Here is a 15,000-nt window from a genome sequence, read left to right as displayed (position 1 = left end):
GAACAAACAATCTGCCTTTCTACGTATATTCTTACATTCAAATTCTGGTGGGTAACCAAGAATCATGTCAATAGCCTATATTGTTTATAGAATCCCTGGGATACACCTGACCTACAACTAAATTAATGCTATCCCATACCTGGCCCTGAGCTGTTGATTTGGCCAACATAGCTTCTGGAATGAGCATAATCCTCTTTGTAGAGTGACTCCAGTTAAGCTCCTTAAACTCCTGCCCATCCTCTGCCCTATTTTTTCATCCCCTTCCCTACTTAAACCTTCCTCCCCATCATCACTTCCCTTTCACATTTCATGCAAACCACGAAAACCCATTTATACTACCCCTACTTTGTTAAGATCTTTCTCCATCCCTCCCAAGGGCCTCTTTTCCTTTCTTTTTTTTTAAAGTGAGGCTAGAAAATAATAGAATATGTATCAAAGTGGAGGTTTATTGTGGATGAGGAAATAGCACAACAAATTACACATTTGAAAGAGTTTGCTAATACTATAAGCATCACAAACATCCAGAGAAAATAAGACCCATCCATATAAATTAACTGACACACCTCCGTGGATTTTTGCCTCCGCCTCGGTATCATACACACACTTATTGCTGTCTTCACTTGACAACACATTAGTAATATTTTCTTCAGGGAGAATAAAAAGTTGTTCAGACTTTCCTGCAGCACAGATAATTAAAATTTAGATTTTTTTTATTGATAGCTTTACCAAGTACCTTTCACCAGCACTGTACCTCATTACTGGAAATGTCAAGCAAGGGTCTGAGATCTGGAAAGTCCTCCCACCAAGTTCACTCATCCCTGAGCAGTGAGGTTACAGAACATTTCATGTTTTCTCATGCCATTGTGACTCTGTGACCTTTTGAACTGACAGAACCTGTCAATCAGTTCATACCAATATTCTCATTGTATTGACAGATTTGGGGGTTGTCTTTTTGTTGATATCAGTGTAGTATCAAATGTTAATAGTTATAAATATTGTCTAGCATGTTTCTTTGAATTTCAGACCATCATCATTTGGATTCTCAACCTCTTATGAACTTATTCATAACTTCTGTTTAAAATATATCACTTCTTTTTGATAATATACTTTATCTTTAAAAGTTTAGTAATTTTTATAACTAATTTTAAATTTTGTTTTTCATTTTCTTTTCAAGGACTACATAAACTGAATCAAATTTATAGTCCTTTATTATATTGGTTTCATATATTTTTGTTTTGCCCCTATTAATTCCTGCTATATATTTTAATAAATACCTTTTAATAAATAAAAAAACTAAATAAATCACAGTATTCGACAGTCAGAGGCAGAAGGATCCTAACAAGTTCAAGAACAACTTTGGTTACATAAAGAGTATGAGGACAATCTGGATTGTCTCAAAAAATTAAGATAGAGCGATTACATATATATGTATATATATATATATATATATATATATATGATAGATAGATAGAGATTGATTGATAGATAGAGATAGATAATACATAGGTAGATAGATAGATAGATAGATAGATAGATAGATAGACTATTCAACGTTGATAAATCTTTTGGAGCCATCCAGATCAAGAACCTATAGCTAACTTTTATTAATGATCCCCAAATTTTTCCAAATTGTGGCTTTAAAAATGGCTCTAAGTTCTATCAACTTAACAAATGAATTTTGCATCTCATTAAGTTAAGTGATTGTAAGTTGAATTGGGACTACGAAGTGAGAGTGAGGTATCTGCTGCTCAGTCACTCAAAGGTGAGGCCTGAGTTCACATCCCTTCCATCCCAATCTCACATCCAAAAGCAAATGGCAGGGTGAAGGATATGTGTCTGTAAGACCGGCATCATATGGACTGTGTAGGGTGAGAAGGATATTCTGAATTTCACATGGATGAGCTCCAGGTACAATGAGAGACCTTAAAAAAATAATACAGTTGGAAAGCCACCAAGAAAAGACAACCAAAATTGACCTTTGGCATCTACACACAGGCAGGTGCACCAGGTGCACATATATTGCACATCCATGTACACCTGTACTCTACACATAGCACAAGAGAGAGGGAGGGGGAAGAGAGGGAAGAGAGAGTACATATCTTGGAGATATCAGAAATTTCAACACTGTGCCTTTGTGTTCTAGCTAGAAAAGCAGTAGACAAGATGAATGGGCTCACAAACACTGCTTTATAAGATTGCAGGGTCACTCGGTCCCAAACATTAAACATTGAACCCTCTCACCCACTCTGAGATTCTCTGTGATCTCTCTCCCAAACCGGGGCAAAAGTCAATGTTAGAACAGTAAGGAATAAGCAGTTTGGAAAGCCTACTTAGGCCATTTTCACAAAGCTATATAGCCATTTCTGTACAGAGTTAGATCACCTCAGAGTCTGGGGAATGGAGTCTCAAGATTCAGACTTCTTTGGCCTCATAAGAGATCTGAATCTGCTCATAGCCCACATTTTTCCTTGACATCAGATTTTATGGAGTGGCTTTGGATCTGTGTTTTCCCTTGTGTGTGTCCTTGAGAATGAGTTTGTCATGCATGAAAAGCTGAGCTTCCTTTAGAACCTTCAGTAACGCCTTGCACTTCTCACAGTGGATTTATGCTTTATTCAGTTACCTGCTTGTGGCTGTTGATATTGAATCATTTCACTAACTGGTCTCATTTAGTTTGAACATCTGTCAATAGTCTAGGTAAATCATATGGTCTGCAAAGGAAAGGATATTCCTGTCTCTGCTTTTCCTGCATTGAGCCCACCCTTTATTATCACCGTCTTAAATCACAGTGTTGGTGTTACCAGCTGGTACCATCATTATATAATGGAATAGCTCTGTGTTCCTGGTTATCTAAGAGGGTTCTGTAGATTAGAAGGATTTTTTATTTGCTTGGAATGAATGAGGAATAGAATAAGTACTATAATTGGTTTGAATTGGGGTTAGCAAATCCATTTTCCTCTTGCCTATCTGTGTAGTGACTTTCATAGATAATTTCTTTACATTTTCATTCCCTTATCAGTAAAGGTGGACTACCCCTTAATAAAGGCTGGAATATATTTGGTAATATATTGTTGAATATGTTTGTGCCATTTTCAAAAGTGATACCGGACTGCCTTCTTCTCTGTATTTTTTTTTGCCTTGTTTTTTTATGGCTATCCTTATGATGTTTGGGTATTAAAATGAAACACACTCTTAAATGAGTTGTCTTTCTATATCTTCTGATGATTCCCTGAGAACTTATACAGACTTTCCTTTTAATGATTTTAATATAATATCTGCATGATGTTTATACCCTACATTGTTATCAATTAGTGTTTGTCTTTCATCTTCTCCATATCTTTACTGGACTATTTGTGTTTCCTATTTCATAAGACAATTAAGGTGATGTCTATTTTCTTGAAAAGTCCCATATAGAGTATCTATATCTACAACACAAGTTGTGCTCATTAGCAAGTTTCCAGTTTCATCACAGCTGTGTTCTCCTTTTTAACTCAACTGACTGTTTATGCCACATCTATCTCTCATTAAGTAAACCTGCCAAGAATTTGTTTACTTTATTGGTAGTATTTTGAAATAGTTTTGGGTTTTATTGAATCAAATTACCTTTCTGTTACTTGGATTTCTTTTCATTCACCAATGACACCATAGTGGGAAGAGTTTGGGCTATCAGAGAGAAAGTCCTAGAAAAGAGAGTATAAGAAAAGAATAGCCCTCAAATTTGGTACAAAGAATATTCAACTTCCATTCACGTCATAGAAAAATATGAAGGAAATTCCATGATTTCCTAAAGGTTTTCTATAAATCAACCAACAGCATCATGTTTATTAATGAAATAATGAATATTCTTCTCTAAAATCAGAAGTACATTATGTTGGATATAGTCATTGTACTAGAACAGGAAAAGAAAAAGAAAACAAGAACAAATATGAGCTAAAGACAGATTGTACAATTGTTTACACTGAGAATCCAAAGGAATCTACAAACCATGTAGTCAAATTGTGCTTATTGCCATCATATAATAAGAATAATTTAGTACATCATACAATAAAAGATACATGCAAAAGTCTGTTGTCTTTTATATTCTGACTACAAATAGATGACAGAATAGAGAATTCTAGTTATAAATATTACAAGGTTTATCTTAATAATAAATTTTAATAATCATAAAGAAGCTGAGTATTATTAAAGAAGACTGGAGGACATTGAGAGAGCTCATTTATTAGAAGATCAAAGTTATTAAGATGCCATTTCTCCTCAAATTGAACTATAAGTGTAATTCTCAATCAGATAGTTAGACAACTTCTGAAGAAATGAGCAAGCTGTTTCTAAAACCTAAAGGAAAAACCTTAAAGAAGTGGAATACTTAAAACAATCTGGACACAAAGACAGAAATGTTTATTTCTACCTGATTTCAAAACTTATCATAAAATTTCCACAACTGTGTTGTGCGGCACAAGTAATCAATGCTTCTACAGCCCAAAGATCAAAATATAAAGTACACAAATTGTATCATACATGCATGGTTAATTGGTTTTGACATATATATTGTAGCAACTCACTGCTAAAAAATTCATTTTAATAAAAAGGGCTAGAGTATCTATGCATGTATATTAAAAATTGAATGAACCGTCATATACTTTGCAAACAGAATAGAATAAAGAACCCAGAATCGATTAACATTTTGCTGAATGGTTACTTGATAGTTGACAAAGCTATCAAAATAATTTAATGAGACAGAGTGTCTTTTAATAAATGATGCCAGAACAACTAGATGTGTTGTTCTGTGAAAAACACTGAACCACAATTCTTGACCCATACCAAATACAAACATTCATTCAAGACTCATCATAGGCACAAATGGAAAGATAAAATTATTACATTTTTGAAGGAAACTCTAAAGGAAAAGGCATACAGTAGGTAAGGTTTCTTAGCAGAAAGCAATTGTCATTCATGAAAAATGAGTAGAATTTTATCAAAATTAAAACTTTTTCCTGCCATAAGATGTCATTTTTGAATTTTCTAGACAAGCTACGGCTTTTGAGAAAATATTCCTAAATCACATATGAGTTCATATATTGTCATTCTGAAAACAGGGGCTTTGCAACAAATAATAAGATAAATAACATGGGAAACGGATTTGAATGGATGCTTTACAAGATATGATGTTTGTATGAGCCAAAAATCGGGTTGAAAAATTATTGGCCATTAGAGAAAATGCAAATTAAAACTACAATTAGATTTATATAAACTAAAAAACGAACCACAATTAAAATGAGGGATGGCCAAACAGGATTGCAAATCTGGCAAGATTGCAGCATAATTGGATGTCTCCTGCCATCTTTAGAATAAAAAGTGATTCAACTTTAGTGATGTCTACCAGTGTCTTATGAGAATATATGACTCAGTGTATCATATTACTAGGTATTTACCTAAGACTTATGGAAATATTTGTACATTACAAACTTGTATGGTAATAGACATGTGTCTTTATTATAACTCCCAAGTAGAAGTAGCCTAGGGGTCCAGCAACACAAAAGTGGATGAACACATGAAGATATATTCACACAATGGAGCAATACTCTGCAATGAAAAGGAACTCAATAGCATCATGAGTGAAACTCAAAGGCGTTATTCTAAATGATAAAAAATATTATTCAAGCGTCCTTATTATGAGGTGTCATTTGTTTTCATTCTAAGAATGAATGAAATTAAGCCACAGTGTGAAAATACCTAAAGCCACCTCCATAGAAAAGCCAATAAAATTGCTACCTGTAGAGGGTAGGACAGTGACAGCCTGACATGAGAATTTTCTAAGTGACAGCCAAGTTCAGTATCTTTACAGGAAGCTTTGCTTCAGAAAGTCTTGAACTTGTCAAAATCCATGTAGCCTCAATATTGGTGCATTTTATTGTAGGCAAATTTGATTTCAGAGGAAAAAAATACTGTAAACAAATATTGAACTAGAGATCATGACATAAATGCTGAAATATTTATGAGCCTGTATACTAATATTGCCCTTGACTTCGCAATGAACCACAAATGAAACGAGTTCATAGATGGATAGAGGCATGGATAAGTAGAAATTTGATAGTGTAAACATCAATTGTTAATGGAATAAATTGAATGCGGTGTATAAGGGTGTTCTTTCAAAACTGAAATTTAATCAACGCTGCTACATGATTGAAACCTTTCATAATAAAATGCTACGAAAAAGAAAATCCCCAGATCCACAAACTCCCTATGTTTGAATCTTGTAGAGTCTCAGCTGCATTAGCTAGACCCAGCTAGAACCTTCCCTACAAATGACGGCATAGATTCCTGCTGGCTTCCAAAACATAATAAATTCAAACAAACTGGTCTCCTCCCTTCCATGCCCTTTGCCTCTGTAAAGTGAATCAGAATATACTTGTTTGTTCTGTGTTTAAGCATTAGTTGATACCTCCAAATTTGCAAGAAAATTGATAGAGGAAAACCAAGAATCAGACATATTTGGAACTTGAGGAATTTCTTTCCGTCAACAACAAAAGGAGAAGGTAGAGCCTGGGATTCTTTATGCTTTGACAGAAACAGTCAATTATAGTTCTCAGAAGTAATAAACTGTAGTCAGTTTGAAAAAACCAGCTGCACATGGAGAGCCAGGGTTTACCTCCAATCCATCTGTTAGCGCTCCCCAGCTGAGCAATCCGCTTCTGGGAGATAAAAGTCTTTGTGAAAGAGAGTCTCCACAATTTAGGATCCAGAGATGCTGACAGGGGGCTGCAGGTAGAAGCCGGAGTTAGCGGAAGACTGAACTGAGTGAGGTGTTGAGAGCCAATGAGATTTAGGTCACTGCAAGGCTGACTTCAAAGCTTCTCCATCACAATCTTTTGTTGCTATTGCTTTGAGCCCACGTGTCCCAGATTTCCCTGATCGGTGCCCAGGGCCAGGCGCACGGGTCATTTGATAGAAAGCAGCCTGCTAAGTGGACAATTAAACTAGTGTCCCTCTAAATTTCATATTAATAAATTAACAGGTCAGAACAAAACAGTATTTTGAGCAAACCCTATCATTTTTCTTGTTCAAAGGAAAAAAATCAGTGAAGTCACAACAATGGCATGAGAGATTTCTATTTATAAAGTCCCTACTATACAGCGCACACTGTGTCGCCTGATACCAGGGCTAGTCTTGACTGGATTGAGAGACACCTCAGGGATTAGGGAAGCTCACTGCTGGGTGGATCTGTGAGAACATTTCCAGAGAAAGTTGGCAGGTGAAGTGTAAGACCTACCTTGACTGTGGCAGGCCCTGTTGGAAGAAACTAGCAGGGGGAGTACAAGCAATTTGTATAAACCTGATCCCTCTTAGGTAAGTAAGAATATTGCTACTGCCTTGAACTGAGGCTGCGTCATTGGTCCTTCTTATCCTCTGTAATCCAGCTCATGGACTGAACAGCTACCGGGTCCTCTCCCTCTCTAATACGCAGAGAATCATTGTTGGTGATCCAGCCTCCAATTGTATAAGCCAGGGTAATGAAATCCTTGTGTGATTATGTATGTATATACGGTATATATGCACATGTTACATACATCTTTATGTAAGTGCTATTGGTTCAGTTCTTCTAACAACCCTGACTAATGTACTTACTATGTCTGCAATATACCTAAGCCTCAAAACACCACACAAGTGGCCACATCACAAACCAGAAGCTACTGTTCAAAGGATTAATGGCTCACCTTACCAACCTGGTGAGTAACGGGGCTAATACTTTCATTGCATCTGCCTGTCTCCTAAGTCCCGTGTCCTTTCTCTTCCTCCTCTTTATGCACTTTCTAGTAGTCTGCTTCCCTTGGTAACTCTTGTCCACCAACGTGAACTCATAGGACTTAGTCTCGCGGTGTAAGCTGCTTAAATTAATACCACCTGACAATTCCTTCACAGTTAGATCAAGAAAGCCCACCTCAATGCTTAAATAGACCAGAATCATTCCCAGAATTCTAGCCCAAAGCAGTGTCACTTCTGTATGCAAAATAGAGCTTCTCTGTCTATCCTTAGACAATGCAAGCTGCATTTCCCCCCATGAAGATCTGAGGAAGTGCTGGCCCAGGAGCTTCTTGGGTTGCGTGGACATATTCCAAATCATCTTCCTCTGCCCTCAAGATGAAAATCACCCTCACCTATAGTTAATTATTTAAATGTGTGACAAGGTCAAGGCATGAACACTTATTAGGGCTAAATATTGCATTGGGGTCAGAGCGCCATTTGTTCAACCTGAGGAGTCCCACACATCCAATCTGATGCAGCCAAAAGAATTCCCCGACTTTCCTTCCTTCATTAAGACTCCATGATGCCACAATTTTCAATTCCATTTTAAAACATGTTTTAATAAGAATAACTCAAATCGACTGCTTTAGCCAATGCTTTCAAAGTCACATGCTCTTCACAGGAGCTTCATCTTGCTCAGTCTTGGAGACAAAGTAGACAGCAGGCAACTCATCCAGTCAAATGAAGCCAGTTCTAATGCAGTTCTCTCTCTCTCTCTCTCTCTTTCTCTCTCTCTCTCTCTTTCTCTCTCTCTCTCTCTCTCTCTCTCTCTCTCTCTCTCTCTCTCTCCCTCAGACACAGGGCCTGATCTTAACCTGTATAATTTTCTTTAAGCATATGGCAAACCCACAAAGCCAGTGTTATTGCACTGCACAGTGTGGGTAGTTGGAACCCAGAGAATTTAACTTGCCTAATTAATACATGGAGTTCAAATCAAGCTCCGGCTTCACTCCAAGTGCCAGATGCTTTCCAACAGACCATGATGCTTCGATTTAGACCTGAGAACTCTAGAAATATGAAGCTTTTGTTTAAAGCGTTTAGGTCTCCTGACTTAAATTCAGCACAATATGATGATGGCAGGGGTCCATTTCTTAGAGTGTATTTGTTTTTCAGAGGATGTTTGGCCATGTATTGAAAAAATTTTGGTAACGGGGAAGATGCTATAAATATATAGGGAGTTTATAGCAAGCATGCTACAAACACCCCACAGTGCAAGGAAATCTACAACAATAACAAAAAATATATCAACAGTGTCAAAGGTCAGAAATCTTGAAGTACAGTACAGAAAGATAGAAGACGAGAGGAGGAGGAGGTGGAAGAGGTGGAGGTATATCAGATTGCTGTAGCCTGAGCGATGTACTCTTTTCTTTTAATGATGTTTCTTACCCAAATTCAGAAGACTTAAAGTTTGAGGACAGTCATATAGCATTGGTTATGTGATTATCTGCAACACAGATAAGTCTCTTGACTTGTAGATCCATGAGAGAAAACACAAAGTTGGCTTCAGTTGTTTGGGCAATTCTTCTGTTTGTTTCCACAATAAACTCAGACTTTGGCATCATGCATGGGTCTGGCATTCTCAATGGTGCTCCTTCCAGATTCTCAATAAGAATCCTGCATGCAGGCTCAGGCGACTAGGCTCAACCACTGACTTCTACCAACCCACACAATTTCCTTCCACCACCCTATAGGAAAAATAACTCTCCTATCTGTTTCTTGGCAGAGGCTGTCATTTCATAGAAATTAAACACCTTTGCCTCCTAACTGTATGAAGCTGAGAATTTAATCAACAGAATGAAGAAAAGAGGGAAACTGGACATAGAAATAATTCTTTCACCTAAACTTCATAGTAAGATTAATGTGGTTTTTCCATAAACACCTGCAACTTAATAACCTCATTTAAAGTGCTTCTGAAGTCCTAACAGCCTGCCAACCATGTAAACGGTTTTGAGATTCACCACCATGTTTAAGCTGGCATCCAGATGATTGCTCATAATTAATGTCTGCCTGGAGCCCCATTTGTGGGCACAGAAACGCTTCCCCAGTGTTTGAAGAACCTTGTGGAGTAGTGGACAACTCTGGCAAGGCCAGAGAAAATTTCCAGCTCCGACTCAACTTTCTCTGTAATGTCTAACCCTCGGAAATGCTGTAAACCTCAGGGTGTTACTGATGTGGGATTCCCACTCTGTATACTGTGATTACCAGTTCGATTCCCAGTACCCATGTTGGGCAGCACGGACAAGGTTTTGTTTTTCTTCTTTTAATTAAAATCACATATTCTCATTTACTTCTGCTATAATTCCCATGAAGCATTAATATTCTTTACTTCTCACTAGTCCTTAATTGATGGTAGCTTTTAATGCTTTGACTTTATGGTTTTACTCTCTTTCCCCTATGATCTATCAAAGCACATTTAAATAGCCAAGAAGAAGGCTGTTGTAGCGGAGGCTGTTACTAGATGACTGCTATTTAAACTCAGTGCTGTGCAGATCTCTGGTTAAGCCAAAGACTAGTGTTTACATTATAAAAAATAATAACAATTGTATTTTAATTGGTCTGTGTGGTGCTGGGGATTCTTTCCTTCCACAATCAGGTTTTCTGGAAGGAAGGGTTGTAAAATAACAAATACATATATATATTATTACATACATACATATGTATACCCTCACTTAAACAGACAATCAATGTGTTGACCAGGGTGTAGAGGTATATGCCTATGACTATATAGCATAACTTTGTCCTTCACCCAAATATAAAACATTAGAGAATGAAAAAAAATGAGTCCCTGATTATCCTGGGCTGGGTTGTAGTCATTCAACTTCATGTGTACCTAGAGCCCATGACTGTGATCTTTCTAGAAATAGGACCTTTAAAAGGACAGCTAAATTAAAATGAGATCAAAGGAATTGAGGTATTCCCTACTCCAATGACCACTGTATTAGAATTAGAAGGAAACCACAATGGATTGTTGATTGGCTCACAAGGTCCACTCTTCCCGAAGGATCTAGAGGTAATTTATGTTGCTGGGGGCAGAAGTCAAGTTTTCATCAGTGGTGATGACCACTGGCAAGTTGCTGATGCTCCTGGAAACAACACTGTGAGTTAATTAATTTCAGGTAACCAATCAAAGATGTGGAAGTAGAAGGAAGACTAGTTGGGAAGAGGAATGGAATTAGCAGCAGTGAGAAGGGACAAGAGATAGTAATGGAGACAGACATGACCAAAATATGTTACAGGCACATACAAATGTAGAAGACAATAAAACTTGTCCTCATATTTAATTAATGTATACTAATAAGCAAACTGGGCAAAAGAAGAAGAAACAAATTTGAACATAGACCCACACAGAAGGATAAGGACAAGTGAAAAAAACACCAAAACAGAGATTTCAATTAAGCTATTCTAAGCCAAGGAATGACCAGAATTACTGGCGACCACCAAAAGGAAGCAGAGGGCGCAGAGGATTCTACCCTAGGGACTGCAGAGGAGCACAGCCTGCTGACACCTTGAGCTCAGATGTTTATCCTCCCTAACTATCACTAGAAAATCCTGTTCTTTTAAGCCACCTAATTTCCTCTCGTTTGTTAGTGCAGCCCTGAGAACTCAAACAAGAAAAAGGATGTGTCTGGGCTGCTCCAGCAATGAGTACCAGGTAAAGGCCAACAGGTTCCCTGAATTAATGGGTTGTTAGCCACATATTTACACCCCTCCCCCATCCCTACCTTTTTAACATCTATTTTTCAATTTTCCCCCTTTAGTGAGGACACCACCTTCCATGTTCCCCATGCCACCCTGCCTTCCCAATTCTACTGACGATTCAAGTCTTTCAACACACATTTATGGAGCACAAATATATAATAGGGGATTTTTCTCTAAGATTCCTTTTTCTTTTATATTTTTAAACTTACATGTCTGGGTAAATCTACACTGCTTGTCTGAAGATGCCCATGGAGGCCAGAAGAAAGCATCAGGTCCCTGGAGTTGAAGCTGCAGACAATTTTGAGCTGCCCAACATGGGTACTGGGAATCGAACTTGGATTCTTAGAAGAACAGCAAGCAATCTTACCCACTAAACCATCTCGCCAGCCCCTATAATAGGGTCATAACAAAGATTATGGGTACATAAAGAAGTTCAATTTCTCTAAGGGAGTGCCTAACATAGGGCTTGTCTCAACATCCTCCTTAGGCATATCTGTGTAGCCCCATTTTTTAAATTTATGTTCTTCATTTGCTTTTGAAAACCTAGAGTGGGTTGATTTCATTTCCTTAGGTCACACAGTCAAAGGCAAGGCTGGTATCTATACCCAAGTCTACCTAGGATTCTAGGCAGTGTGGACTTTTATACTAGCCCAGATGGGAAAGAGACAGGGAGAAGGGAGAAGACTCAAGAACAAACCTCCTAGAGTTCCTCCTTTATGCAAAAATACAAGAGGCAGTGCAGCCACCGGGACAAATTATCTGAGTCAAATTCTAGCGTTTCCACAGATAATCTTGGGCTTGTGCTTAACTCCCCCACACCATGAGGTTCCCATTTAGACAATGAATACCTCCTGGGGTTGCCATAGAAAGTACAGCTTGCAAAAATCACAAGCAAATGTACGATGGGATATAGCAGGAATTCGGTAAACGTTACTGCTAGTACACTGGGTACCGGTTCTATATCATCATCCTGGTTAATTATCTGAAATCCTGTTCTACTCCCAATGTGTGTCCTCACAGCCTCTCCATCCTTCTCGCCTGTGCATCACGCTCCATCCTGAGAACACCCAGCCTAATGCCCAGCTCCAGACAGATGTATTGCTTTGAACTATGTGACACTTGCCCATATAAAAATCGTTTCTGGCCTACAAAACCGAAACTTTCATATAGTTTGATCTAATAGATGTCAACTCTTTCTCTCTTTAAAATGAAGAGACATAAACAAAGGTGTCAAGCTAGTCCTCTAGGAGAAAAATTTAGAGATAATTTTAAAACAATTGCAATTCAGTTGGGAAGGGCTGTGAAATGCATGCCTTTGCCAGTTTCCCTAGCAAAGAAGGAATGAGATCCCAGAAAACAGGGTGCCTCTGGGAAAAAAAACTGGCCCCAAATGCACCAGTGTGATATTCGGGGTGGGGGAGGAGAAAGGCAAGGTGCAAGGCAAAAACTCAGATGGTCCAGAACATAATAGTTTCCACTTTGGCTTCTAAAGAATAAGGAGGGGTGTTATTTTAAAATTCCTGAGATAGAATAAGAGGGTGTCTTCTCTGCACCTCCATGCTGCCTCTGTCAGCTGTCTCAAAAGAGGCTGACTTAGGGCAGGTGGAGAGGCTCCTTCCTGAAGGTCCTAACTCAACCCCTTTGAAGGCTGGCTCAGAAGGGATCTTTTTCTCAGAGAGCCCCTCCTACCTCCCTCCCCTGCATTCACACCTCATTAGCACGCTGCCAGCAAGGAAATCTATTTAAGCAGGTTTTGCTGACACAGCAAGGCTCCCTCCTATCACGGAGGATTCTTCTTCTATCCTCTTTCCATTGGCACAAATAGGAGAAGGGACCTAGATCAGTTTAAGCCCTGGCTGTCCCACGGTTACCTGGGTCTGTTCTATCCTAAGAAGGTGGGCAGAGGATCTCTTAGAACCAGATTACATGGAATCTGGCAACTCTCCTTTCTATCTTGGCTTTGGCCTTGCATTTTGCCTGTTCATGCTGAGGGGCTGCCTGCTCCTCCTTCTCCTCCTCCTCCTGCTCCTCCTCCTCCTTCATGTGCTCCCAAAAAAACTATCAGCAGAGATGGCTCAGTCACTAAAGTGCCAGAAATCAAGGATGACGATATGAGTTTAGATCTATGCCTATAACTCCAACCTTGGAGTTGGGGTGGGGTCTTACAGAGACAGGTGATCCCTGAAGCTCAGCTCATTGTCCAGTAAGCCTGGAAGAATAGATGAGCTTTGATGTATCTTGTCTCAAAACAAACAAACAAACAAACAAAATGTAGATATTGATCAAAGAAAGACATTAACCTTGGGCCTCCGCATGTGCCTGCAAATGTGCATATAACACACACACATACACACATACCTCTCTCTCTCTTTCTCTCATTTGTTTATGAGTACATGAGTTATGTGTGTGCATACATGTGTGCCTGTCCTTAAACAGATCAGAAGAAAAGGTTGAATCATGTGGAACTATTTAGAGACAGTTGTGAGCCACCATGTGGTTGCTGGGAGCTGAAAAAAGTGCTCTTAACCACTGAGCCATTTCTCCAGCCACACAGGCCCATCTCTTGAAGTGACCCCATTTGTAGGAATATGGAAACACAGTAAACACTTTCTGGTGGAAGTAGTGTTATCCATTGACTCTTGGACTTTCTTTGATGTACTTGCACAAAATTTACACAAAGAAACTTCAAATTTCTTCAGCAAATATGTATGAACACCTGTAGTCTAGAAGAAACAAGTTTAGATTTGCTGTGGTCTTATTGACAGAGGTTTCTGTCCCACCTGGTCCCACAGCCATTCAGTCCCAAAAAACACACAGAAGTTACATTAATTATAAATTGGTTGGCCTATTAGCTCAGGATTCTTGTTAACTCTTATATCTTACATTAACCCATAATTCTTATTTGTATTAGCTACGCGGCTTGGTACCTTTTATCAGTGAGGCATTCTCATCTTTCTTTCTCTGTGTCTGGGTGATGACTGCAGACTGAGTCTTTCTTCTTCCCAGAATTCTCCTATTCTGGTTGCCCCTCCTATACTTCCTGCCTGGCTACTGGCCAATCAGCATTTTATTAAACCAATACAAGTGACAAATCTTTACAGGGTACAAGACCCTTGACCCGTAGCATGGTCTCACTCTTTTTCATCCTGGGAGACATGGGAACAGTTGGCTGGGATAGGAACTGACAAGTGTACCCAGGGAGCATCTGCAGTGAGTCTTGGAGGCCCTGGCTCCCACCAAAAATCTCAGGCAGCTGGAAGGTCTAGAATTTTATGCATCTGCAAGAGTTTGACAAATTAAATGTATACAAACAGATGGACTGCTGCTTTCTAAAATGCTTCCGATTTCTGATCCCATTTGGCATCCCTTCGCAGTGACTCTGGTAGATAGTTGGAACCTGCTCAGTTATAGCTGCTTCTGAGAAAAACATCGGAGCTTGCTCAAGGTTCAAACACAGGCAGCCTTGATTTTCCTCATGTGATCCATCATCTGACACAGTTG

This window comes from Chionomys nivalis, chromosome 23, assembly GCF_950005125.1.
Source record: "Chionomys nivalis chromosome 23, mChiNiv1.1, whole genome shotgun sequence".
Taxonomy (NCBI): Eukaryota; Metazoa; Chordata; class Mammalia; order Rodentia; family Cricetidae; genus Chionomys; species Chionomys nivalis.
This window is presented reverse-complemented; position numbering follows the sequence as displayed.